This window comes from Arvicola amphibius, chromosome 15 (assembly GCF_903992535.2).
Source record: "Arvicola amphibius chromosome 15, mArvAmp1.2, whole genome shotgun sequence".
NCBI lineage: Eukaryota > Metazoa > Chordata > Mammalia > Rodentia > Cricetidae > Arvicola > Arvicola amphibius.
The window spans coordinates 39,018,421-39,044,695 of NC_052061.1; the positions used below are offsets into that span (position 1 = coordinate 39,018,421).

Genomic DNA, 26,275 nt, shown 5'->3' on the forward strand with positions numbered 1-26,275 from the left:
ACAAACAATTTGAGGCAGTTGAAAGGATCTAGTCATCTGTCTGAAACATTTACAATATTTCAAAAACAGGGCCATCCGAGGCAATGTTCTCGGGTTTGGAAGGGGGATGTATTAGTTTGTTTTCTTAGAGCTCTGACAAAATATCCAACGTGTGTGCCTTTGGAGTGGAAAGCTTTATTTTGGTTCACACTCTGGGGCAATAGTCCATCACAGTGGGAGAAGGAACGATGCCGGGGTGTGAGGCAGCTAGCAAATGCTGCATCTGCAGTCAGGAAGCAGGGAGAGAGAAATGCTGTTGCTCAGTGGGCCTTCTCCTTTGTGTTTAGCCCAGATCACCAGCCTTTGGAATGGTGCCATCCACATTTAGGGTGGGTCTTTCCACCTCACTTAACCCAGACTAGGAAATTTCTTAGAGACATGGCTGCATAAAGGGGTGTTTCCATGGTGATTCTAATCCCATCAAGTTGACTGCGGAGACTGGCCATGATGAGGAGTTGCATGGTGTTTGGATCAGTGTGCTTGGGCATCCCAAGGACATTTCTGTGTTGAATAGAGAAGATGATTACAAGTGTGAAGATGTGATCTTCAGCTGAAGGGATGGCCCTGATAAGGATGGGCGGAACTACAAATACTCTTGACAAAAAAGAAATGGATTTTCCACCATTCTTTTCTCTCATTGGTTTATTGTCCTAAGAGCAAAAGGAAAATTATCTGCAATAGACAGATGACCTATTTAAATGCTGAGTCCATAGGAATCCACCATGTGGGGAAAGCTTATAAACTTTCTGTGGGGTCTGGAAGAGTTAATTTGCTTTTTGGACAAAATGGATTCCCTTTGCTCCTGGTGTCATCCAAAACCTTCTGGAGAGTGCTGTCTCATTATTCCCATCTTAGAGATGAAGCTGAAGGCTCCAGGTGTTGAGCGCCTCTAGTGGTTGCCAAATGGGAATGGGTACAGCCTAGATCAGCACAACCCAGGCTGCTCAAATCCAGAGCTCTAGTGCATTCCCATGTGGTGACGATGCTGAGGGATTCCTAGGTTTAACATGCGATGAGTGCCCAAGAGGGCATCAAAAATTTGTTGATGTACCCAGTGTCACTCCATTGGAGAAAAGTGATTTTCCCTCTCCCTGCAGGTATAAATGACAGCTCAGTTGCTGGTCTTTACCCCAGTGTATAAGTTTTCATTCACACATTCATTTTTAAATAAACTATAATAAGACAAAACAAAAACTACCACACTGGAGCTGGACAAGACAAACCAACAGAGTTAGAAAAGAGGCAAAGAGAAGGCACAAGAATCAGAGACCCACTCATTTCACTCAGGAATTTCATAGGAATACTGAACAGGAAGAAATATTATAAGCCGAGGCCCTGGTGCAGACCCGTGCAGCCCTGTGCATCCTGCTTCAGTCTCTGCGTTTTGCTAAGTTTTGCTTATGTTGACTTAAAGGACATGATTTTCTTGATGCCCTCCATCCACTCTGGCTCTTGATTACACTTTTTTTTTCCTTTTCTTTTTGGGTGGTATTTTATTTTGCTTTATAGCTTTTGAAGGGTTTTTATTGTTGTGTTTGGGTTTTGCCTTGTTTTTTGAAAAGAGCTTAAATTGGGTGGGTAGGGAAGGGGAAAGAATCTGGAAGGACTTAGGGGAGGAAGAATATGATCAAAATATCTTCAAATTTAAAGTTGACTTTAAATAATAATAAAAATGTTGTTGAAAGGAAGGAGTTGGAGCAATGGATGCTCTGCAAGGGATGTGAAGTACTGGGTATCTATCTCAGAAGAGGCAGCTGGGCTCCTTGAAAGCCAGGCTGATACTGCTTTCCAGGGTGGCTCTCTGCAGGAGGCATGGCTAAGACCCAGTGTGATCATGTCCCTGCTCTCGAGGTCTCTCAGAGTTCCACAGGAGACACAGTTCCTCATGACTTCTGATTCTGCAAAGTGTGTGATCTATGCCAGAGAGAGGAACAGATGGCTTCAGGTAAGGAGACACTAATCCTCAGATGCCTGTTTGTAGACCTGGGGGAATGAAGCCATCTCTGTGTGGTTCAAGGTGTTTTCTACGTATAGGATTTAGGCTCTGTGCCTACTCTAAAAGTCATTTGATTTGTAAGGCCTGACACAGACACAAGCATTTCTTTTCTTTTTTCTTTGTTTTTTTTTTTTTTTTTTTTTTTTTTTTTTTTTTTTTTTTTTTTTTTTGGATTGGTGCTGACTTCTTCCTTAACAGTAAGATTTTAGGTATTTATTTATTTATTTTTTTTATTTTTTTTTCATGGTTTATTTTTTTTTATATTTAAAAATTTCCATCTCCTTCCCTCCTCCTCCCCCCTCCCTCCCCTCCTCCTCCCCCTTCCCTCCCCTCCTTCTCCCCATTCCCTCCCCTCCCCTCCACCCATACTTCCCCTCCCTCCTTTTCAAGGCCAAGGAGCCATCAGGGTTCCCCACTCTATGCTAAGACCAATGTCCTCCCAACTCCCCCCAGGTTCAGGAAGGTGATCGATCAAGCTGAGAAGGCTCCCACAGAGCCCGCCCATGCAGAAGAATCAGAGCCCAGAGCCATTGTCCTTTGCTTCTCAGTCAGCCCCCGCTGTTGGCCACATTCAGAGAGACGGGTTTGGTCGCATGATCCATCAGTCCCATTCCAACTGGAGTTGGTGATCTCCCATTAGTTCTGTCCCACCGTCTCCATGAGTGAACGCACCCCTCTCGTTCCTGACTTTCTCCCTCAAGTTCTCGCTCCTTCTGCTCCTCATCAGGACCTTGGGAGCTCAGTCCAGTGCTCCAATGTGGGGCTCAGTCACCTTCCCCATCTGTCGCCAGCTGGAGGTTCCCTCACGGTCCTGACTTTCTTTCTCATGTTCTCTCTCCTTCTGCTCCTCATCAGGACCTTGGGAGCTCAGTCCGGTGCTCCAATGTGGGGCTCTGTCATTTTCTTCATCTATCGTCAGGTGGAGGTTCTATGGTGATATGCAAGAAATTCATCAGTATGGCTATAGGAACTGGCCTTTTCAGGCTCCCTCTCCTCAGCTGCCCAAGGAACTAACTGGGGGCATCTCCCTGGAAACCTGGGAACCCCTCTAGGGTCAAGTCTCTTGACAACCCTCAGGTAGCTCCTTAAATTAAGATATATGCTTCCCTGCTCCCATATCCACCCTTCCTATATCCCAAGCACCCCATTCCTCTGAGCTCCCCCCGTTCTCCCCTTCACACTTTTCTCTCCCCATCTTCCCTTGGCCCAGTCTTGCCCAACCCTCAAGTTCCCAATTTTGCCTGGCGATCGTGTCTACTTCCAATATCCAGGAGGATTACTATATCTTTTTTTGGGAGTTCACCTTCTTATTATCTTCTCAAGGATCCCAAATTTATAGGCTCGATGTCCTTTAAATATGGCTAGAAACCGAATATGAGTGAGTACATCCCATGTTCATCTTTATGGGTCTGGGTTACCTCACTCAGAATAGTGTTTTCTATTTCCATCCATTTGCCTGCAAAATTCAAGATGTCATTGTTTTTTACCGCTGAGTAGTATTCTAGCATGTATATATTCCACAGTTTCTTCATCCATTCTTCCACTGAAGGGCATCTAGGTTGTTTCCAGGATCTGGCTATTACAAATAATGCTGCTATGAACATAGATGAGCATATGCTTTTGTTGTATGATTGGGCATCTCTTGGGTAGATTCCCAATAGTGGAATTGCTGGGTCCTGGGGTAGGTTGATCCCGAATTTCCTGAGAAACCGCCACACTGCTTTCCAAAGTGGTTGCACAAGTTTGCATTCCCACCAGCAATGGATGAGTGTACCCCTTACCCCACAACCTCTCCAGCAAAGGTTATTATTGGTGTTTTGGATTTTAGCCAATCTGACAGGTGTAAGATGATATCTCAAAGTTGTTTTGATTTGCATTTCCCTGATAGCTAGGGAGGTTGAGCATGACCTTAAGTGTCTTTTGGCCATTCGAACTTCTTCTGTTGAGAATTCTCTGTTCAGTTCAGTGCCCCATTTTTTAATTGGGTTAATTGGCATTTTACCGTCTAGTCTCTTGAGTTCCTTATATATTTTAGAGATCAGACCTTTGTCAGTTGCAGGGTTGGTGAAGATCTTTTCCCAGTCAGTAGGCTGCCTTTGTGTCTTAGTGACAATGTCCTTTGCTTTACAGAAGCTGCTCAACTTCAGGAGGTCCCATTTATTCAATGTTGCCCTTAAAGTCTGTGCAGCTGGGGTTATGCGTAGGAAACGGTTCCCTGTGCCCATTTGTTGTAGAGTACTTCCCACTTTCTCCTCTATCAAGCTCAATGTGTTCAAATTAATATTGAGGTCTTTAATCCATTTGGACTTGAGTTTTGTGCATGGTGATAGATATGGATCTACTTTCATTCTTCTACAGGTTGACATCCAGTTATGCCAGCACCATTTGTTGAAGATGCCCTCTTTCTTCCATTGTGTACTTTTGGCTCCTTTATCAAAAATCAGGTGTTCATAGGTTTGTGGTTTAAGATCCGGGTCTTCTATACGATTCCATTGGTCAACCTCTCTGTTCTTATGCCAATACCAAGCCGTTTTCAATACTGTAGCTTTGTAATAGAGTTTGAAGTCAGGGATGGTAATGCCTCCAGAAGAACCTTTATTGTATAAGATTTTTTTGGCTATCCTGGGTTTCTTGTTTTTCCATATAAAGTTGATTATTGTCCTCTCAATCTCTGTGAAGAATTTTAATGGGACCTTGATTGGGATTGCATTGAATCTATAGATTGCTTTTGGTAGAATTGCCATTTTTACTATGTTGATCCTCCCAATCCATGAGCAGGGGAGATCCTTCCATTTTCTGGTATCCTCTTCAATTTCTTTCTTCAAAGACTTAAAGTTCTTGTCAAATAAATCCTTCACTTCCTTGGTTAGAGATACTCCCAGATATCTTATGCTATTTGTGGCTATTGTGAAAGGTGATACTTCTCTGATTTCCCTCTCTGCTTCCTTATCCTTTGTGTATAGGAGGGCGACTGATTTTTTGGAGTTGCTCTTGTAACCTGCCACGTTACTGAAGGAGTTTATCAGCTGTAGGAGTTCTTTGGTGGAGTTTTTGGGGTCGCTTATGTATACTATCATATCATCTGCAAATAATGAAAGTTTAACTTCTTCCTTTCCAAATTGAATCCCCTTGATTCCCTTATGTTGTCTTATTGCTATTGCTAGAACTTCAAGCACTATATTGAAGAGATAAGGAGAGAGTGGACAGCCTTGTCGTGTTCCTGAATTTAGTGGGATAGCCTTGAGTTTCTCTCCGTTTAATTTGATGTTAGCTGTCGGCTTGCTGTAAATAGCTTTTATTATATTTAGGAATGACCCTTGTATCCCTAATCTCTCCAAGACCTTTATCATAAAATGGTGCTGAATTTTGTCAAATGCTTTTTCAGCATCTAATGAGATGACCATATGGTTTTTTTCCTTCAGTTTATTTAAAAAAAATATGGAACGCTTCACGAATTTGCGTGTCATCCTTGCGCAGGGGCCATGCTAATCTTCTCTGTATCGTTCCAATTTTTTAGTATATGTGCTGCCGAAGCGAGCACTCTTTGTTTTTTTGAGACAGGGTTTCTCTGTGTAATCCTGGCTGTAGACCAGGCTGGTCTCCAACTAAGTGATCTCCCTGGTTCTGCCTCTCAAGTGCTTGCATTAAAGGCGTAGGCCACCCTCACCCTAAAACTCATTTGCTTTGTGACTTCTAATTATTTTATATGTATTTATGTGTTCACGCTGGTGTACATGTGTGTTCAGAGGCATGAACACCTGTGTACAAATACATATGGAGGTCAGAGGTCAGCTTGGAGTGTCATCTTTAGGTGTTTACACCTGGTTTTTGAGACAAGGTCTCTCACTGGTCTGTGGCTTGCCATGTGGGCTAGGCTGACTGACCATCAAGCTCCAGAGATGTTCCTGTCTCCTGCTCCCTAAGCATGGTATTTCAAGTGAATATCCCCCCCACTCTGGGCTTTATTTTATATGGTTTCTGGCAATTGACCCCAGGTTCTCATAGTTAGACAAACATTTTACCCACTGAACCATTTCCCTAGACTCTGGTTTGTGACTTTGACAACCCCTAGTATGGTTCTACTTCATGTTCCTCATCTATAAACCCAAGGACTCTGGTTATCTATGATCTTTCAGTTCCCCCCACCTCTAAGATCCACAATCCTTTGACCTGGACCATTCTGTCAGTGTTATATGATCTAAATGAACCTGAGTCCCTCTTCTTGGTGGCTAGCAGATCATTGCAATGCTTAGGATGTTGAGAGAAATGGGGAAAGATTTTAAGGGGGTCCCGGAAGTGGGGACTTCCCAGAGACGTTTCCACATCACATCCTCAAAGGGGAAGAGATTAAGAACAGCTTCCACTGACTTCACCTCAACCATTAGAGTTTAGCAAGCTTTCCTCTCATTCTCATGATTTCATTCTCTATGCAGTTAACAACTCGAAGTTTCTTCCTCCGTCTTTGTTTTCCTTCCAGGTTTAGTTGAGTCCGTTCCTGAATATACCATGGTGTCCTACCCTTGCCATTCTCTTTTGTATGTTGTAGCCAAAACTCACACCCAACCTCGCAAAAGCTGTTTTGTCATTCATCTGAGACCCATCCACTAATCAGGCTTTGCCTCCCAGTGGAACCACTGATTAACCCAACTGTGACACCGTCTTTTGAATAGCTTTCCACTCCCTGCTTCTGATTTAGTTGCTGTGTGCACACATCAGTCTCAATCGCTCCTTACTGATCTTAGCTGCTTCTGACCAGGACAATAGTTCCCATCTTTTCTGTAAATTGACTCACACATGTGTAATATTCTGGCTTTCTGTTCTCTGCTTGAGTTAATGATATGTGAAGGATTTCTCTAGACTTCGTTTCAGATTTTAAAAGATACACTTACCTTGTAGATAATGGCCTGCATTCTGATGACCTTGGGGTGAGGTGCCTTTGACAAGGAGGCTATTTGTCTGCCTTGTGCAATGACAGTCACTCAGATGCTTGATATAGGATGTCACAAGTGTAAAGTGAAGGTTCTGTATATTTTTTGAGAAATTTGTATTATCAAGTGAGACTCGAGTCTACTGCTATTTCTCAAGATGCCACCAGTCCATTATATTATGTTGGAAAACGTGTTCACAATGGCTCTATGCTGATGTAATGCCAAGTCAAAATGTGTGTGTGTGCTGTGTGTGTGTGTGTGGGAAGGGTGTGTGTGTGATCTGTCTGTCTGTGTGTGTAGCAATCAAAGAACAAATTTGAGAAGGAGATGTGGTGGACAGAAAAGAGTTGGGGAGGAGAGGAGTATATATGGTCAAAATGCATTGTAATTGTATATAAAATTATAATAAAATTTTTAAAAAGGCCCAGGGTATTTAAAATTGGACATACATATTATAAATAATTTTATTTTGAATGGTATAATAACTAGAGGCTTTCAAATCCTAATACAAAAATTGGTTCTGATTGCAGATGGGGATAGATACTTATGTTTGACAAGGGAATTCTGTTTCTGATATGAACATACAAGACTTGTATATGTTTAAAAACTCTGGCTCTTTGTGTTATACAATTAATCTCAGTATGATAATAAAAGCAATACTGGAAGCTACATTTATATATTGTCCCTCAAATGCCACGGTTAGTTTGAAATCACTGTTGTGCTTTAAAGAGAAGCGACAAATGGCTGTATTTCTGTGTTTTCCCTTGTTTTTCCTATTTTCTACAATGTTCTCAATCATGGCAACAGAATCAAGCAAGTATAACCAAGATGCCTGAGCTACAGCTTTGAAGGTGATCAGAAGGATCTTTTCTGCCATTGAGAGCATTCACCAACTATTGTTAGCAGAGAGAGGACTGCCATGGAGCTGATGAGACACTTGGAATAGAACGCTATGAACTTGAACCACCCATGAATATTTAAAGACGGTGACGACGTCAGCAGTAACCAAAGATGGCAGAATGAGCTCAGGAAGTCATATGATAGGCTATTTCTCCCACCCCACAAGCTTTAATGTGTGTATCTAAGGTGACAGATGAAAGCCATGGCTGTCATGGACTCAGTTGCTCTAAGTGTCTGCTGTCATCTTCTCCTTGACCACCCTTGGGCCTTGCTTGTGTTAGTATGCATCATAGCTGTGGTCCACAACTGTCCTACATTTCTTTCTATGCCATACAACCCCCTTTCCTCTATTTCTCATTACCCCTTACCCACAATTACCTTTTCATAACACTTTTTTTTCAGGAAATTATAATTATGTGCATATTATTTTTCTCTGAGTACTTTTCCTCAGATAAGCTGACTTCTTAAACCTAACAACTCTAGTGGATGAGTTGTCCGTTTTTGGTGAGCTGACATTGCTTAAAATTCAGAAGTCTTTGGGGACATTAGCGCAGGTGCTCTTGGCATGTCTATAAGTCTCTGACCGAGGAGAGACTCAGAGAGGTACAGTTCTTCCCAGAAGAAGCTGTAAGGTCAGTTTTCAAGTCCTCCAGGTGAAAAGAGAATGAATGTTGCTGGCGATAGCAGAGGAATCACATTGCATGGACTTCTGACATGTGTTACATCTTTGCTTACTTACATTGTTTAAGTAAATGGAGACAAGACCAAGAAAACATTTAATCATTTACTTTTAAAACATTTGCTTGTTAGTTTGTTTATTATTTAGTGTGGGTGGTTGTTTTGCCTGCATGTATGTGCTGTATGTGCACCGTTCCAGAGGTCAGAAGTAGGTGTTTGAGGCCCTGGTGCTCGAGTTATAGGTGGTTGTGAGCTGCCATGTGGTTATTGGAAACCGAACCCAGTTCCTCTGCAAGAGCATCAAGTTCTCTTCACCTCTGAGCCATCTTTCCATCCCAGTGATCTTGGAAATTTATGCTCTCCTGATTTTTGTCTCTCTATGTAACAGCTGTAGCTGTCCTGGGACTAACTCTGCTCTCCTGATTTCAATAACATTGCCAGCATGTTCACGCTTGCACTTCTGCTTTGGAACAATAACTAAGCCACACAGGATGATAAAGATACTACAGAGGCAATATTAAAAATTAGTTGCTATAAGGACATTGTGCTTTTGCTTAAAGAGAAATCCCCATCCTTTAAGTACATATCTAGAAATATTTATGAGTGGAATTATGTGATGTCTGTGGTTAAATTTAATCTAATCTGTTAGAAAAGGTGATAAACTAAGTTGGTATATGATTACAAGTGAAATAAGATTGGCCATTAGTTAATGGTCTTTGAAGCTGAATGTAGGTGAGTTTCTTATTTTTTCTCTCTGCTTAGTATATATATTTGAACATATCCACAATAAAAACACTGAATGGCAGATATATTTTTTTCTCCTTTTGAAATTTTTAGTAACTGAAATTCCCAATCTGACATGGTACAGTTTTACTTGCAGTAAGTTAAGGTGAACATTAATGAGCACCATGAGGACCAAGTGGAAGAAAAGTATTGATTGATGTGAAATGAGTTGCCTCACCAGGGATGGAGGTGGCTGTCCAGATGCAAGCCAGGGGCCAGGTGTTAGAGTGCAGGTTGGCAGTGATGAGCTGTAGGAAGGCTTGTTGAGACTGAGTAACAGAAAAGACAGAATTCAAGTGGGTAAAATAGAATTGGGGAAAGGGAGAGAAATGACTTGGTTGTATCTTCTTACTCCTTTTCCAGACCTAAGCATTTCCCTGACTCCATTGATCCCATGGTTTGAGTTCTGAAGCTTATTTGTTTGTCGTTTTCCTGCACTTGGAGAGAGTAGGGTGGAGATGCCTCAATGAGAAGATTAACATCTCTGTTACCCACCTTAAAATTGGAGAACTGCTCACTCCTCTTGGAGGGCACTCCAGTAGAGGGTTAGGAGGGAACATGTTAGATGAGATTCAGTCCTGAATTTCCACTGAAGAACCATCTTATTGGCCTTCATCCTGGCTTTAGCACATGTGTTTGTTCACTGGCCCCCATGACAACACATTTTCAAGTAAGATATTATATTTGTTTTTATATTTACAGTTTACCAACATCGAGATTCATAGTCACCTCTACCTACCAAATACCTAACACAAAGTAAAAGTAGAAAACAAGAAAAAAGGAAAGCACACCTTTCAAAGCATGAGTGACATCTGACGTGTGTGCTTAAGATTTCAAAAAAAGAAAAATCAATCACTGACAGGCAGCTTCGGGCCGCTTCAATATAAAATGTCCTAGGATCATAAATATCCTGAATGTATTCATATGCATGACTCTGACACCTGGCAGGTGCAACTTATAAAGCGTGGAGCAGTCTACATGTGGGCAGCTTAATTATAAATCTTTAAAGACCCATGTTTGTCATATCCTAGTGCATTTTTATAATGTGTTTTGTTGATGTGCCTTGATGCTTGCTGCAATTGTTCCAGAGTGAGTGAAAGCTGAGGTTTGTGCTGGGCATTGCTGATTCTCATTACATCTGCTACCTTGGCTTCGCAACATCTCTGGAAAGAATGAGTTATCAAATACTGATCATCACGGTTGCCTGGGGCAAGTGAGTGCTTTCTAAGGTTTGGGACATCTCTGTAATGACCAAGAAAAATAGCTTGGACATTTATTTTGGGGGTTACAAATCACTTGTAGCTAGTAGGTGTATTAAAAAATGCAGAATCTGTACATAATAAAGATAAACTATAATTTACTATTTGTCTAAAATCTACTCTTTGGGCCACTAATTCTTGTTTATTCTTTCCATAACTTTTGTAATTGGTTTAGAGAACTAGCCTCAGGCAATATAGTATAGTTAGCAATTTGTTTATTCTCAGAAACTATCTGGTATCTTCTTAAATACAGACTTTTTTTTTCCATTTTGGAAAATGTGTGTTGTGTTTGCTGTCGGAAGTTAGAAAAGCTACAATTGAAAATGCAAGTTCGCAAAGGATATTTTTTCTTGATTGTTCTCATTTGTAGAGCCTATTTTGGTATGAGAAATATCATAGGTACTCAGGAAATACTTGGACATAATAAATGGGCATGCATAACTAGCATTATAATAAAGATGTTTGCATCCTTGGTATTGGAACCTGTGAGTAAGCTACTTTACATGGTAATGGGGAAAGGAGAACTGCGGATGGAAAGTGGGTTGATAACCATCAGTGTTGGGGCAAGAACACTTTCCTAGATTATGCAGATGGAACTAAGCACGGAAGATAGACCAAGAGAAGAATGTGAAAGAGATAAAGGGACCAAGAATGTTCCTCCATGCTTCCAGGAAGAGGCTGGAAGTCGGTGACACTCTGTAGTCTATACTGCAGATAGGCAAGGGCATGGACATTCTGGAGAATCTTTCCGAAGAAATGTAGCCCAAAGACATCTCGGTTTTATCTAATTTTTTTGTTGCACATCTGTGTATGTGCACATTGTGGAGGTCATTGATTGATGGTAGGCATCTTCTTCTTCTGTCACTCTTCATCTTATTCTTATGACACAGTCTATCACTGAACTGGGGCTCACTAGTTGGCTGGATTGGCCCACTACTGATGAACTACAAGACCCACCTGTGTCCATGCTCCTGCACTGGGGTTACAGAGGCAGGACTCTGTGCCTGAACTTTTATGTGGATGCTGGGGATCATAACTTAGGTCCTCATGCAAGGCAGGCACTTCACCAACTGAGTCGTCGACCTGGCCTGGAATATGGATTTTATCTGACCTGCGACTTAGGTCAGATGTTTGACCTAGAGAATAATCAGATAATTTACTCATATTTTCTGAAACTACAGACTTTGGTGTTCTAGGAAAGGCACATTGAAGTCTTTGGAAACATCACCCACTCCCTGACATTTATAGTCTGATAAGTGGTGTCACAAATTTTAAAATCCATTAAGATATCCAATGATGAGTGTTCTGTGTCAACATCAAACGTCACAATGAGGAATGGAACGGAAATTTCCAGAGAAGCCCCAGCCTTCAATTTTCACTGTATAATTTGGCAGCTGCTCATAAAATTGATTGATCGACTTGGTACATCCTTTGGAACCAATAGTATATCTTGCCTTAGGACAGAAATAATTGATTTTTATCTCACCATTTTGTTGTTTTCCGGTGTGAGATAAATTAGTATTTTATGTATTTATAAATCACACAGTAAGTAATATTTCTATATTTCCAAAAGTTTAATCATCAGACTTTGTGACGAAATAGAGTGAGATCAGTTTTACGGCACCAGAGAATGCCAACCGCCTCCTGAAACTTTGGAATTAATGTTCATGAAATAATCTAGCAATGAAGTCATGAAAATTAATGTTGTTTTAAAAATCATTGAACACAGACAAGATCTTGATTGCGTTTTGTCAGCTGACATGATTTAATAGTAGTTTAGACACAGATGACTGTGTTGTCTTAAGGATGAAATAAGAGCATCTGGGTGTCCGAACATTGCCTTATCGATGTAGGCTGCACTCAGTAAATATGAAGCAATCGACCTTGGAAAAGCTATTGTTTTCTTAATCATTTTTTACTTGCAATTTTATGATTGACATATAATGTCTGAACCCATTTATGAAGTACCATGTGATACTTTGATTCTTACTTGCTTTGGGTAATGATCAACTATGAGAACACATCCATCACTTTCAAATGTAATCATTTCTTTCCTTCTGCTATAACTGTATGCACATGGAGAGTTAGATCTGCGCCCTTTGCCCTTAATTTCTGGACTATTAAAAATGATTTTAAAATGTATGTTAATTTTCCCAAAACTCAGAATTGCATTGCTAGCCGTCATTAACAGATATCTGCCTCCAGTAAAGAGCTTGGCACTTTACTATCAGTCACTATTTGAGTGGATATATATTCTAAAAATCCCCTTAAATGGCAGTGGATAGCAATTACTTCCCAAGTTCCCACTCTGTAGCTTTAGCTAAATCAGCGTCTTTTGGTGTCAGAAACATTACTGAGACATTTACCCGGAGAGGTCATTACAACATTGCCATTCATTTTTATCCATCCTCAGAAAGGCAGTGGCCCCGTGGACAGCTAGGGATTCCCCCTACTCAGCAGTCAGCATTTCTTCAAGCATTGGTATAATAACCAAAATGGGGAATACAAGAACTTTCCTCTGCACCCCAGAATTCCATTCTCCCCTGTCTGCAGAGCGATGGAGTGGTTATGAAACCTTCAGAAATGCTCATCGAGTGAACCACTGATTGTATGGATGATTTGAAGACGATGAAGGAAATAGCATACATTTCTAGCGTTTTCAGAAACATGCCACTCACTGTTTTGAAGACCAAATGAATGCAAAGCCAGCAGGATACCTGAGCGCTATCTCCCATGTCATTTGACATGATGTCGTGTTGCAATGTTGTTTTCATGTAGGAACACCATTTCTCTGCTTGACAGTTCTTAACCCATGAACTTTTTGCCCTTCTGGATCAAGAGATGCCTGTGATATTTTTTTTTTCAGAATTTATATTTTTCTCACCTAAGCTTAAACTAGCAGCAACTTTACCTTGAGTTCCAAGTCCAGGTCTATAAATCCATCTCACTTCCTCTGCCTCCAGTGTCGATCCATTCGTTTTGTACACCATCTTGTGTTGCATGAGTTGATCTATGCTCTCTCAGCAATTTTTAGGAACAACCAGGAGGCAACCCCAACAATAGGAAATATGTTACAAGTATATTCATAGCATTATGTATGTGTTTGTAAACCAAACTATAGAAAACATGTTTCATGTATACTCACAATATTACATACATGTAGGTAAGCCCAAATAGTAATGTATTAGAATTTTGTTTCATATATAATCAAAGAGACGAATGCACAAACGATGTTCTTACTGTTGTGATGAACGAAAAGGGATGTTACTAGATATCAGAAAAACTCGCATGTTAGGAAATTAATATGCAGTTAAAGGAACCGTGAATGCTTATGTCAGACATTGTAAACCGGGAGACTAAGATTGCATAGACAGCTGACATGTCCTGACTCGTGCAGACACTCCCATAAATCCCCTGGAGACTCCTCATTGTGTGTGCTAATTGTGTTTACAACTGAAGCCAATGTCAAGGTGTTTCTTCTGCAGTATTGATTGTGGCTTTTTCCTAGCCAGAGCTTCAGCTGTACTCCTGATGTCAGTGTGAAGACCTCTTCTGGCCTTAGGTATTTTTTCGCTATAGCGCCCCCAACTCATGTGTTTTAGTTTGCCTCCAGTAGTTGCAGAAACCAAGACAAGAATTTGAATAGAAGCTCATGATATTTGATACTAAAGACTTGAGCTGAAGAGAAAGAGGGAAAACAGCTGATAATTAGGCTGAAATGTGGGCAGCTGAACCTTAGTTCTGTTGTGGAATTCTGGAAGGTTCTATACTTCCCAAGTGTTATGTCATCAGTCACTTGAAGGAAAACAGAGTTGGGAACTTCTCATCTACAATCTCTGGAAAGCCATTGCTGCCTCTTTCCTCCCTGGAGGAGATGGATGAAGTTAACAGACATACCACATATGTGCGTGTGCGTGTGCGTGTGCGTGTGCGTGTGTGTGTGTGTGTGTGTGTGTGTGTGTGTAGGTACCTAGGGAGGGAAGAAGAGGGCATCTGATCATCTGGAGCTAAGTTCCAAACAGGTATGAGTCTCTCAGTGTGGGTGCCGGGAGCTGAACTGGCGTCCTCTGGAAATGCAGGAAGCCTTAATAGATGAGCTGTTTTTCTAGCTTTGCCAAGAGCTTCTCACAGCCGTCTTAACTTACCTACTAGAGCTAGTGTGTTGAAGTTGTCAAGGCCCTTTTAAAACCACTTGTACTGGAGACCTGTGAGGTTTGTCTACCCTGCGCATCAAAGTCTGAACTACATCCTTGTGTGAACTCTTGCCTTCTTCTTAGCCTCGTGCTTGTATGAGATTGCTTCTGAGAGAACCTTGGTGTTGCTTGGCTCATCATATTTCTACAGCTGGGGCCTACTCTGGTGCTGCAACTCCACACTCTATCTCTGGCCCATAAACCTATGTATATGTACATATTATATTATAAAATGCATACATATATATATAACATACATACACACATACATGTATAATCGTCTGCTTGTTTTAAGCAGGCATTGTGCCTTCTCCTCTGGCCTACAGAGAATGTTCCAAATAGATAGCCAGGGGTGGGGCTTCACCGACAACTCACTCATTAGGATTATCCCTGTTCCATACATTACCAAGCTCCTGGGACTTTTATTCCACCGTCCCTCCTAGAGCTCTCTTAGCTGACTTGAATTTTCCCAACTGCTTCTGAGACATCACCTTTTCCATGCTTGGCAAATTGAGCTTGCTGTTTCTTTTTAATTTCCCTCAACTGCTTGTATCTATTGATTGTAATTGGAAATCACACTGACTGGTGGCAGAAGGGTGAAGATTCTCCCACAGTCCTCTTGCAGGTGATGGAGAGACAAACGTGGCAAGTACTTCCAACTCCGATGGGCTCACGCTTTGCCTTCTTTCTTGTCTCATTCTTTTCTGCCAGGAAAGTTAGCTCACTGTCAAGTTTGCTTTTCACCAGGGACCGTATTTCTAATTTGTGCCTGAATTGACTATTTTGAATGTTCTACAGTCTTGTTAAAGTTTAGTATAAAATGTTCTGAAAGTTCAAACTGTGTCTTGTGGTAGTAAGGATTAGACTGGCTTTTCATGGCTTAACTAGCATATATTACACAACTGCTCTAGTTGGCCTTACCTCTCAACTTGGCACAGAGCAGTGTAGCCTAAAAAGAAAGCCTTGATTGAGGAATTGCCTGGATCAGAGTGACCTATGAACCTGTGGGCATATCTGTGGAGAATTTTCTTGATTGTTAATTGATGTCGTAGAGCCCACTGTGGGTGGCGCCATTCCCTAGGGTCCTGGGCTAAGTATTCCTCCATGGTTTCTGTTAAGTTTTGGCTTGATTTCCTCCTGGGAAGTCCCTCAGAGATGCACTGTAACCTAGAAGTGTAAACCAAATAAACCCCCTCCTTCCCTAAGGTGCCTTTGGTCAGAGTGAATTACTGCAGCAACAGAAAAGCAACTGTAGCAACGACCCCAGTTCTCATCTAGTAACAGTCAGTGTTGTAGTTAATTATTCATGAGCTTTTAGGGTGCATAATGTAACATCCTACCTGAGACAAACTCTGTGAAAACCTCTGAGGAGGGGTTTCCACGGACAGGGTTAGAACAAGCCCCTCTGCATGATGTTCCATGGCTACTACAAGCTTGGGTAGCATAGTTCTACAGCTTTGGTACTCATAGCAGCATTCTCCTTAATAGAAATCCAGGACCTCAGGGCCCATGCCATTTCTCCATTTTTGTTTTATGTGTGTGTGTGTGTGTGTGTGTGTGTGTGTGTGTGTGTGTACTGTGGGAACTCCTTCAGCCAATAGCCTTAAAGATACCGGCACACATTGTCTCATGTACTATAAATGCAGACAAAAAGTGTAAGTGGGACTTTTGGCTGCTGGATTTGGTTCCAGTTCCCAGTGCTTGTAGAGGACTGCAGATTGCAATTCTTTCTTTCTGTGAGTTTATCCCCAGATAAATAAACCTTTGTTATACTCCATTCCAGACTATTGTGGAATTCCAGTGTGTGTGTGTGTGTGTGTGTGTGTGTGTGTTGGACATTATGCATGTTTTGGGCATGAAGTAGGTAAAGTGTATTTGTGTGTGTTCGCACACGTGTGTGCATGTCAGACATGAGGTTGATTTCAGGAATTATCTGCCTTTGTTCTTCACCTTTCTCCTTGGTGCAGTGTCTCTCATTCAAATCTAGAGACTGTAGATATGCCTAGTCTTGCTAGCTGGCTTGCTCTGGGGATCCTCTGTCTCTTCCTTCTGAGGCTGACATTCCAGACAGGCCACTGCAACCACCAGTATCCTCACAGGACTAGAGATCTGAATTCCATGCACTTGCATAGCTAATAGGTCATCTCCATAGCCCATGAGAATATTTGCTTTAGCTGTAGCTATAGGTTAATGCATGTACAGAGTAGGTTGAATAGGCATCACTTTGAAGGACTTGGCTTGGGTTTTCAAAATAAAAAAGCAATGTGTCCTATCAAATTATTCACCAAAATTAGCATTAGTACAGATTCCAAATCAAGAAAAATAAAAACCCTTTGTTTTGTTTGAGACAGCCTGGGTTAGCCTAGAACTCACTACACTAGGTAGCCCAGGCTCATCTTAAACTTGTGAAACTCCTCCTCCTGCAAGCCCTCAGGATTACAGGTATGAGAGAGCTTGCACTCTTAGGATCCCCAAATACGTCTGAATTGTTATCTTAATGGTAAGTTACTTAGATGGAGACCCTATATTAATTCTCAAATTAAGGTCCTCTTTAGAAGGCTGTAAGCCGGGATATTAAACATCCACTAGATGAGTTCTGTAAAAGATAGAGCTACCAGAAAAACAAGAGTAGAGAAAGCCACACTGCAGATCCACTTTCTACTTCATTATTTTCTGAAGATATCGTGACTACTCAAAATGATTAGAACACACCCTTGAGGATGAGGGGGAAATGTCCTCTTAGAATGTGGAGTGCAGAGATTTATTTCCCAGCAAACATTGCTGGCTGTGCTCAAGCACACATTGTCACCTGGGAAATGTGCTTTAGTCAAACACAAAGGAAAAAGAAATTTCTTTTTTTTTTTTTTTTGAGTGTGGAGTCCGTAGAGAGGAACTCTAATTTGAAATAACAAATGGGCATGGAATTTGAATTTTTAGAGTTTGCACACATGCCTAGATACCTGGGCAGAGAGTCATTGCCCGAGCACAGATGAATCTAGGTCTCAGCTTGGGGACGGGTGTTGCAGAAGGGCTGACTGTGGCAGCTGCTCTGCCAAGAGCAAGGGACTTGGAGTGTTTACCCTGCCTCTGCTTTAGACCTGCTTGTGAAATGCCGCTTTACCTGAGAAATGTGTTCTTAGCTTAAGATCCTATCATTTTATCGTGAAGATTTTAATTTCTGTAAGCCCGTGAAATAGCTTTAATAAGCATGGATGTCTACATTTCATTGTGACATGGAGCTTGTTTTGCTTATTTATTTTTACTCCTGAGACATCACACCCAGATTCTCTCCCAAAGTCACTCACTTACTTAGTAATCCCCTTGCCATTAGGAAAACAAATAAAAAAACAAACAAACAAAAACCTGTTTTAAAAAATCTTACTGTTGCTATGGCTATGGTTTTTCCTCAACATTCAAAGCGATTTTCACACCCAAGCAGATGTCTTTGATGGGAAATGCAGGGCTGGGGAGGGGCTCACCAAACCGACTTTACTTCATGTAGTAACACTGAGCTCATTCCACACATTCATTCACCCTGGTGACAATGATAGTCACTCCCAGTACTCATCACTGCCACTGGGAATCTGTGTGCCCAAACTGTCCCTGGGGACTGACTGAGCATCCTTATGTATTTCTGGGTATAATGAGATGAAGGAGACTCAGCCCTAGGATCCAGAATGCCCACAACCCGGTGAGGTTAGGAAGCATGTAAAGGGGTTGGGATTAGGGCTGCGGAAGTGGCTCAGTTAGTGCAAGCATCAGGGCATGGATTTAAACTTCCAGAATTTATACGAAAAGCCAGGATGGCAGCAGGCATGGGAGGTGGAGACAGGCAGATGCCAGGGGCACTTAGCCACCCAGCCTAATTGAGTCAGTGAGGTACAGCGATGAGACTCCATCTCAAAAGTCAAGGAGGAAGGTACTTGAGGAATAGCACCTGAGGTTGACCTTTGGCTTTCACGTGCCCTTGCACAGGTGAAGACAAAGACTGACCCCTCCCCCGCTCCCTTGAAGAGACAGAGATAGCACCTTCACTCCCAATCAAGATCAGGCAAGGAGTCAGCTCAGGTGGGAAGATGAGGATGGGGATTTTATGGCCGGGAGGAAGCTCATTCAAAGTCACTGTAGTTAAAAACAGCATGGCCAACTCCCGAAACCATCAGGTCCCACATTCTTGGCTTCAGCTTCAGTTTTTACAGAAAGAGACTTCGGTTTGCTGATGCTGTGCAAACGTCTGCTAAACTCTAGAAGCTCTCAATGCCTCTTCAGAGAACTGTTGGATCTATCAAGAAGCCATAAAATAACTCAGACATTAGGGGCTTAAATGAGTTCAGAGAAAAATATAGTCAATACAATTGCTTTATTTCATTTTTCCCAGCAGAAACAAACTCCATTATAGACTGTGAGCACTTCAGTGTGTCTAATATTTACCCTGATTGCTTTTCCTCTGGATATTCTTCTTCATGGGGACGAACAGGCATGCCAGAGGGAAGGAAAAAAATATCAAATGGCACTGGCAGAAAAGTTATGCCTATTTATTGTAGCAAGTTCTGGCCTCCGCGACATCTGAAAATTCATGAGAAAATATGTACCTTTTCAAATTCATCTTTTTGTTAGTCATTCATCATGACAGTCTCTGATTCTGGTGGCAGAAGAGAGGTGGCCAAGCTTGTTTACCTATTTTGCAAGCTGACCTTGAGCAAATTATTTAAATGCTGTCTCTTTTGATGGGGTTTATTCTGTAAATATCAGATGCCAAGCCCTTCCCTTTCATGGAAGCAGGAGAGTCTGCACTGGCAAGTGCACACTACCGGACAGGCACACTGCGGTGTTTCCAAGGGCTGGGAAGACATGATAACTATCAATTAGGTTGGGAAATTTGCATTTACTGGAATTAAATTGCAATGATAAGATGATTTGCTAGGTGGGACCCTACTATGCGTGCACAAGTACCTTTACCCACTGAGCCATCTTACTGGTCCCATATGTGAAACTCTAAGTGGCCATAGGAGTCGATGCTGCTTTTGTTCTGAGCAGAAATTAGCAGAAGAAATGGGCAACCCAACACTCTGTGGCCAGAGCCCTCGAGCATGCCTCTTTCCCAAGAGATCTGTGTCTTAGAGGTGTTTTGCTTTTGATGGAACACAGCTTTTCAGAGGGCTGACTCCGCTCAGGATGCACAGAAGCCAACCGCGAGTCCCTCAGGCCAGACATGGGGGGTCATTACCTGTCCTAGCTGCTTATGTCAGCTTCTTAGAGGACATCTGGGAACCCAACATTATCGTCTTACCTTCATGATTTCTTTTTCAGGCTGTATGTTCTTCAAATGCGGTGTGATATGTTATTTCCTTGGAAAGAGGACTTATATTTTTAGAGCATCTTGAGTAAAAATCAATGTATACAGAACGACTTTTGGCAGATGTGTTTTGCTCATGGAAGCCAATGACGGTGCCAGCTTTGCTGTGGCCCCTGCAAAGACCTCTGAGTGGTTTTAGCTCACCAGGACAATGGTGGGGGAAAAAGTGTTTTTTTTTTGTTTTTGTTTTTGTTTTGCTTTTTGGGATTTTTTTTCTCACTGCTAAGGAAATAGCTACCGAAAACTAGACATTTAAAACTGGATTAGTGATATCAACTTTATTACAAGTTTTAGTTTATGAATGGATCAGTTCCTTTTCTTATTGCTGCATCTAAATATCTGGCATTAAGCAGCAATAGGGAAGAAGGTTGTGTTTTGGCTCATGGTTCAAAGTGTAGAGTCCATCTTGGTGGGTGAGGTGTGGCATTGGGAGAGACTGGTGACTGTGGCAGAAGGGGCATGAGGGTGCTGCATATTCATATCTAGGTGGATAAGGAGGTAAAGAGAAAGCAACAGGAAGTGGGGCTGGATTATAACCCTCAAAGCTTGCCCTCCAGTGATCCATTTCCTCCAACTGGGTCATATCTTCTGGTGCCTCTACAACCTCTCAAAAACTATGCCATCAGGGAAAGAGCAAGCCTTTCATCACAAACGCTTATAGAGAGACACTTCACATTTAACCTACATGCTAGCCAACAACCATCATCCCCCCAAATGATTACAACCACCTGACGACAGTTACTATAGTGTTGCCAGCCAACCAGTCTCCACTGCAAACAAACTGATGCAGGCACTGCACTGTACACAGTGCAAGAAAGAGGGAGGCTTATTATGTTTGGGACACCTTCATTTTCATCCGGGAGATAGGAATGAGGCAGCTAGTGGTGGAATTGGTATGTCTGTGTGAAATCCTCAAAGAGTTCATAGGCATATCACATAGAAAGAAGATGAAATTGGCAAAGATGAGCAACCTGCCACTCACAGTAGCAAATTTGGGCATTTTTGGTGCTGAGTCGCCGAAGTATCTAAACACAACGCTTCCCCTTCAGTCTCCATCAGACGTGATTTTGGAGCATTATTTTTTATGTCTCGTTCCATAACAGCCGCGGGATGATAGTGCATGATGCTGGTGTCCTAGGAAACAGTTTATGGTCTGTAGTGAGATGCTCTCTATCCAGGCTCCTAACTGACAGAGGCCAGGGCTGCTTTTGTCTTTGTCACCATCGTTCTCAGCAGGCATCCTGTGCATCTGCCACTGCCTTCAGACATTGCACACAAATCGCTGACCCTCTAGCACTGTCCTGCAAAGTCAGGCAACATCCTCCTCATCAGCTGACAGTTGATACAACCACAACTCTTAGAAGTCTGGGAGCTTGCTGATGGCCATGTATCAGCGAGAGGACATTGTTTATCACAAGAAGAATTCTATAGATAGGGAAACACAGAGGAAACAATGAATAATTTTCAAGAAAGTCAAGTGGTGTGCAGGAGCCAAAGAGTCTCCCACAACTGCGACATCGGCCTATTACTTAGGTATGCAAAAATGAAGTTTCATGGGTAGGTGATGTGTAGGAGGCATTTTAGAGTCCTGGGAGCCAAGGCAGAGAGAAAGGAAAATGGGGTGTGAAAGCAACAGTAGCAGAGCAATGAACACCCTGAGCATGCATGACAGCACCGGGAGCAGGTGTGATGCTCAGGAGGTGTGGGAGAGTTGGGATGCAGGACAAGGGTGGGGTTTCAGCTGAGGGAGGGAGAAATACATGCTTCGTTTTTCACTAGGAATGTCTTCAAGCTGGGCATGGTGAATATTATGCGAACTCACATAAATGATGCTTGTCAAGTATCAAGTGCCCATTCGCTTACTCAGCAACGCTTGTAGCGTAGACAATGGCCCCTGTGAAGGAGGTTCAAATGTGTTAAGATTTTTCTCTATTTCTCTTTATTTGTCTCATTTTTAGCAATCTATTGAGAATTTTGTACAATGTGTTTTGATCATGTTCATCCCTTCCCCAACTCCTCGTAGGTCCACCCCCCCCCTTCCCTACGCAACATCAGGAACAATGTGTGCTACCCACATACTTTTGGAGGTATGACTTTCTCGTGGAGTGTGATGAGCCTGCTGAGGGTGACACACTTTAAAAAACCCGATTCCTCCTCTGTTAACTATCTCAACTGCCAAAATCTCCTGATTTAAAGCTGTGCCCATGGGTTAGTGTATCTCTTTTAAAACTTATCTTTATTGAGCTATATATATTTTTTCTCTGCTCTCTTTCTACCTCTCTCCTCTCCTTCTACCCTCTCCCATGGTCCCCATCCTCCCAATTTATTCAGGAAATCTTGTCTTTTTCTACTTCTCCTGTAGGTTAGATCTATGTATGTCTCTCTTAGTGTCCTCTTAGTTGTCAAGGTTCTATGGGATTGTGAACTGTAGGTTTTTGTTTTGTTTCGTTTTTGCTTTATGTCTAAAAGCCACTATGACTGAGTACATATGATATTTGTCTTTCTGGGTCTTGGTTGCCTCAATATGATGTTTTCTAGATCCATTTATTTGCCTGCAAGTTTCAAGATGTCATTTTTTTCTGCTGTGTAGTACTCCTTTGTGTAAATGTACCACAGTTTCCTTATACACTCTTCAGTAGAAGGGCATTTAGATTGTTTCCAGGTTCTAGCTATGAGAAATAATGCTGCTATGAACATAGTTGAGCACATGCCCTTGTGGTATGGTTGAGCATCCTTTGGTATTGCTGGGTTGAGGTAAGATGTTTCCTAATTTTCTGAGAAATCGCCATGCTGATATCCAAAGCAAACGTACCAGTTTGCAAGCCACCAGCAATGGAGTAGTGTTCTTTTTATATCACAACCTCTCCAGCATAAGTTGTCATCAGTGTTTTTGATCTTGGCCATTATTACAGGTGTAAGATGGAATCTCAGAGTTGTTTTGATTTGCATTTCTCTGATGGCTAAGGATGTTGAGCATTTCCTTAAGTGCCTTTCAGCCATTTTAGATTCCTCTGTTGAGAGTACTCTATTAAGGTTCATACCCCATTTTTTAAAATTAGATTATTTGTTCTTTTCATGACCAGTTCATTGAGTTCTTTGTATATCTTGGAGATCAGACCTCTGTCTGATTTAGGGTTAGTGAAGATCTTTTCCCATTCTGTAAGCTGTTAAGCTGTCGTTTTGTCTTGTTGACCATGTCCTTTGCTTTACAGAAGTTTTTCAGTTTTAAGAGGTTCCATTTATTAATTGTTTCTCTCAGTGTCTGTGCTGCTGGGGTTATATTTAGGAGTGGTCTTCAGTGCCAATGTGTTCAAGTGTATTTCCCACTTCCTCTTCTATGAGGTTCAGTGTGGTTGGCCTTATGTTGAGGTCTTTGATCCATTTGGACCTTAGTTTTGTGCATGGTAATAGATATGAGTCTATTTTCATCCATTCTTCTACATGTTGATATCTGGTTGTGCCAGCACCATTTGTTAAATATGCCTTCTTTTTTCCATTTGATATTTTTTTGCTTCTTTGTCAAAAATCAGGTGTTCAAAGGTGTGTGGATTAATATCCTGGTCCTCAATTCAGTTCCTTTGGTCTGCCTGATTGTTTTTATGCCAATACCAGGCTGTTTTTGGTACTGTAGCTCTGCAGTAGAGTTTGAATCACAGGGATTGTGATTCCTCCAGAAGTTCTTTTATTGTACAGGATTGTTTTGGCTATCCTGGGTTTTTTACTTTTTAATATGAAGTTGAGTACTGTTCTTTTGAGGTCTATGAAGAATTTTGCTGGGATTTTGCTGGGAATTGCATTGAATCTATATTAAATTTTCTTTTGGTAAGATTGACATTTTTACTATGTTAATTTTACCTACCCAAGAGCATGAGAGATCTTTTCATTTTCTGGTGTCTTCTTCAATTTCTTTCTTCAAAGTTTTAAAGTTCCTGTCATATAGGCCTTCCACTTGTTTGTTTAGAGTTACTCCAAGATATTTTATGTTCTTTGTGGCTATTGTAAAAGGCAAAATTTCTCTGATTTCTTTCTCAGTTAATTTATCATCTGTGTACAGGAGGGCTACTGATTTTTTTGAGTTAATCTTGTATCCTGCTGCTACCTTACTGAAGGTGTTTATGAGTTGTAAAAGTTCCTTGTTAGAATTTTTGGGTCACATATGTAAACTATCATACCATCAGCAAATAGTGCAAGGATAATGCAGGATAACCAAAATAATCCTGTACAATAAAGAAATTTCTGGAGGCATCCCAGTCCCTGACTTCAAACTCTACCACAGAGCTACAGTGCTGAAAACAGCTTGGTATTGGCATAAAAACAGACAAGAGGACCAAAGGTTTGCATATCTCTTAACTTTCATCAGAGATGCCATTTCTAAGATGTTGATTGACACAGAGAGCTGCAATTGGTCCTGGTACAGAGAATAAAAGATTGTGGCATGCTCATACCTAAATTGGACATCTATATCGCAGTCCCTTCTCTATGGCTTAGGGATCATTGCAGAAGAGGAGGTAGAAAGATTAGAAGATCCAGAGGTGGTAGATGACTACAAGACAACAGTGTTTCCTGGCCACGGCAGGGAAGTTGCACATACGAACTCACAGCTGATGTGACAGCATGAGCAATGACTGGGCGAGATATTTAATATAAAGCAGACATCACAACCTGACATGCAGAAAAGACCTTATCATGCTACAGTTTCTACTTTAGTGGTCATGTAAATGGAAAACTAGAATATTACAGAAGGAATATCAAACTCAACACGGGCATGAAGGGAAGCTCTATGTGGTAGGTGACTTTAAGGCCACAGGTTCAAGTAGCAAGGAGCATGTTCCAAGTGGAGAATCTATGGGGAAATCTTTAGGTGGGGAGAAGCTGACAGAAGCTGAAAGTGAACGATGAACACTGAGGAAAGCTATGACGTGGGGCAGTTAGGAGAACGCTGGTGACCCCTGAATGCCGGGAGTGTGATGGGAAGCAAGATTACCTGACAAAGGGTCAAATGTTAATGAGAACAGGACAGGCAGAGACAAAGGTCCCTTCCCTCTTTTTTTCTCATGCACTACAGGGCTAAAGCAGATGGAAAAGAGGCTTGGGAATGAGGATATAATCCACACAGGATATCATGTGGAATGATTCCTGTTCAGAGTTATGCATTCCTAAGAATGAAAAATATACAGAAACCACTGTAGATTTAACAGTAGCAATAAATAGCTAGAAATAATAAGGCCTGAACCGTAAAAACACCAGTATTATAGACAATAAATAAATTTGTCATTTCATAAATAAAATTTCATGGTTGTAATGGTAGCATTACATATATATACATGAATATGAATATACATAATATTCACAAATATATTTAGATGCAAATACATATGCAGAGAAGTTTCATACTGGGGGAACCGTATAGCTCAGTAATACACGGTCCAGCTCCTCAGGTCTGTTTAGCATACAAGAAAGCACCCAGAATGTTTGTTAAGCATTGCAATTTACTGAGTTCTGTGAAGCTGCTTTGGCTTGGACCTCCTTAGGCATGGACAACAGTTGTTTTTGCCTCTCAGTGACCATGCAAAACCTCTGTGTACTCATCCCATGTGCTCATCGGTGTTCCTTAGACATTAAAAAGTAGAATCAGAGCCACTGGGTCATGTGGAATTCACTTATCAGGATGTAGGGCACCATACGAAGGTGCCCTTAAGAGCCTTACCACTCCACACTTGCCCTCAGCAAGACACAAGTACTCTTGTTTCCTGCACACGTGCCAACACATCCTGCTATCTGGCTTCCTGGCTCTTCCCAGCTTTTTAAAATACAGAGGGATGCAATAAAACCTTTTGGGTCTAACATTGGGCTTTGCATATGCCTTTTTATTTTTCTTATTTTACTTTGCCACTCTTGCCACCTTGAATATGTGTGTTTACCTCTGACGTTCCAATGTCTCTCATAAAGCTTCATGGAGTTGATCATGCCCACACAACATGAACTTCCGATCTGCAAAGCGAAACATCCTTACAGTAGAGAAGAACAGGATTGTCTTCAAATGACAAATTTAGGAAATATTGGAAAACAGGTCGATAGCCATAATCACGGTTCGCTTTAGGGCTGATCATTATTTTGGTGTGTGCATGGGTGTGTTCTATCTG

General features: G+C 41.6%; 1 protein-coding gene and 1 non-coding gene across 7 annotated transcripts in view; one reads left to right on the plus strand and one right to left on the minus strand.

Annotated features, from left to right (window-relative positions):
• Cntnap4 (contactin associated protein family member 4) overlaps positions 1–26,275 on the plus strand; it is a 302,762-nt gene that overhangs the window by 108,547 nt on the left and 167,940 nt on the right. The window lies entirely within an intron of this gene.
• LOC119802409 lies at positions 5,468–5,576 on the minus strand. The gene has a single exon (XR_005283421.1). It is a non-coding gene; the product is annotated as a U6 spliceosomal RNA (small nuclear RNA).